General features: G+C 48.4%; 1 pseudogene; it reads left to right on the forward strand.

Moving 5' to 3' along the window:
• The first annotated feature begins 1235 nt into the window (after nucleotides 1-1235).
• LOC136661805 (5S ribosomal RNA) lies at nucleotides 1236-1352 on the forward strand (annotated as a pseudogene).
• Nucleotides 1353-2855: the final 1503 nt, after the last annotated feature.

Here is a 2855-nt window from a genome sequence, read left to right on the forward strand (position 1 = left end):
TGGCCCCACTTCTCTGCATATGGCAATTGTTTAGTGCAGTTTGTTTCTCAAACTGTGGATTGGGACCCACTAGGTGGGTCACGAGCCAATTTCAGGTGGGTGCCCATTCATTTCAAATATTTTATTTTTAAATATATTAGACTTGATGCTACCATGGCATGTCACTGCATTTGGGGAAATGTTACAGACCTGTACTTTTAACAAGCTGTTATGTATATTCTTCTAACAATCATTGTCAATGGAACTTACTTCTGGGTAAGTGTGAGTCAGATTGCAGCCTGGGATTGTTAAAAATTTCCCTGCTTGATTATGTCACTTCTGATCGTGACATCACTTCTGGTGGGTCCTGACAGATTCTCATTCTAAAAAGTGGGTCCTGGTGCTAAATGTGTGAGAACCACTTGTTTGGTGCCCTCTGGAGTGGGAGAAGCACATGTGCCCAATAATGAGATGCTGCGGGTTGTTTAGTGCTGGGGCAGGGTGATTTCCCAGCAGCCGCAGCCGTCCTTGAGGGGCAGTGCCCTGATTGCCTATAGCAGATGAGGGCCATTTGCATTCCTGCATTCTCCTCTTTCTCTCCCTCCCCCAAATGACCATCTGAACAAACCATCATAACTAATCACGAGGCCAATACAGGTGAGGCTATAATTGTGGGGTTCCTGCCACTCTCATACTGTTCCAGAGGAAGCACTGTGTTCTTTAATGACTAAAGGAACCCCAAGGCCATGACTAGACCTGAACTCGCCTTCCTAGCAATAATGAAGAACGAGCGTCATTACACCTGCACAAATGATGAATTATTAATGGAAAGACTCTTCCCCCCATCCCCATAAGATGACAAACTAGATAAAAAACAGTGGCAGGTAAATTAAATTAAAATGACATTGCAAACCTTGTATGTGTGTGTGCGGGCATACGCCCATGAGTGAGGCATGATCAGTGATATTGGACCCTGACTGGTCCTGTCCAGTGTGAAAAATAAGGGATTCCCTTCCCCTCTTAGTGTTAAGCTAGATTAGGGCTGCGTGAACCCTGGCCTGGGGGCCAGATCCAGTGTCCGGGCAGATCCATCTGCCAGGTAAGCAGACCTTTCGGTTCTGCCCAGGTGAACTTCATGCAGTGCCCAGACAGAATACCTGGATGCAGTCTGGATAGGGACACAGCGGTTGTGAGTTTGAGCGGAACTGACTAAGCAATTCAAGGCTCAGTTTCAGCTCTAGGGTATTTATGTCTGGGACAGCAACTGTTACCCTGCACATGCCCAATCTCGTCTGATCTTGGAAGCTAAGCAGGGACAGGCCTGGTTAGTACTTGGATGGGAGACCACCTGGGAATACTGGGTGCTGTAGGCTTATACCATAGTCTTTCGAGACTGAAGGTTGCCAACCAATTGTGTCCTGGTCAAATGTGTCCTGGTCATTGCCATCACTTGACATTTGCATCGTTTTTTTGTTTTTTCCCCCAAATAAATCCTGGTTACTTGCATCCCACTATAACTGGGCAACAAAATATAACTGGGCAACAAACCCCATGGTATACATGCTAAGCCTCTTATCCCAGCCTTAGCTCCAACCCAACCTTTGCATTTGCAAAATAAAAAGTACACCTAATATAAATATACATGCATTGGGACAAAATGTCCAGGATACGAAAGGAACGGATGGCCAATGGCGGGATGCATTTGACCAGGACACTGTTGTCAAGGATGCAATGATCCTGTCCAGTGGCTTAGCTAGAAGGGGTGCAAAGCACTAAGATTTTCAGGCACCTGATTGCACCATGCAAGTGACCTCTCCCTCCCATTTGGAGCCATTTCCGGCAGCGAGAGCAAAATGAAGGTGTTTTGCTACCCCTGACCACAATGGCTTCAAAGGGCAGGGGGAGAGGCCACTTGCATGGCACATTCAGGTGCATGCAAAACTTAGTGCTTTGCGCCCCCTCTAGCTATGCCACTGGTCCTGTCACTCTCAGTGTCGCCTTCTGATTGCTTATGTTAGTTGGTTCTCAGAGGAAGGTGAACAAGGGGGATTAGAGAATTGGTCTTGAGAGGCAGTGCTCACACACCCTTCCCGTCTCTGTAAGGATCTATCATTTTTCTCAGGACTAAACATCATGTGTCCCAGTCCTCCCTACCTCCCTCCCTCCCTTGCCTTTCTTCCTGTGCCCTCCAAACCCCCCCCCCCCCCGTATCCCAAGTGGATGGGCTCCTGAGGAGTCTGGGTTGGTCTGAGTATGGCAGGAATTCCCCTGGACTGTGTCCGAGTCCGTCCATCCTTCCTTCCCCAGCTCCCTCCTGTTCATGTGAGCAATTGAGATGGTGGGGACTGCCAGTAATTGCTGTTGACATCTTTTGGACCCTTGCCTCATGGCCGGGGACAGACCTCTCATTCATGAAGAATTGCCGCTCGTTAGGCAGGCTCTAGACAAACCTGCTTAATTAACTTGTAAAAAGTGGCTTTGCTCTGCTGGGAAATTTGCACACAAAGGCCTGGTGTCTGGCCCTCTCCTCCGCCATTGTGTCTTCTGAACAGTTTTCCAACAAAACAAAGTGCTCTCGCCCGCCCCCCCTCCACTGTTGCCCACACACACACACACTCACACTGAGTGCTGAAAGCCAAGGGTGACCCTCATTAACAAACCAGTTTGCCATGGGATGTTTTTTCCCATTGATTCACTCCTGGGCCTTTCTCTCCCTTGCAATCAAGGGTGTGTGAGTGCCGCGGAAGGGCTCTCCACCGACTGATTGCTGGAGAAACACAAAAGGCAAGAGCATAAACAGGTACAGGAGAGAAAAGCCTCTTGGAACCTTTATGTAAACATTTCAAATGCTGTTTGCAAAGCTGCAGAGGCTGGCC

The sequence above is a fragment of the Tiliqua scincoides genome, chromosome 10 (genome assembly GCF_035046505.1).
Source record: "Tiliqua scincoides isolate rTilSci1 chromosome 10, rTilSci1.hap2, whole genome shotgun sequence".
NCBI lineage: Eukaryota > Metazoa > Chordata > Lepidosauria > Squamata > Scincidae > Tiliqua > Tiliqua scincoides.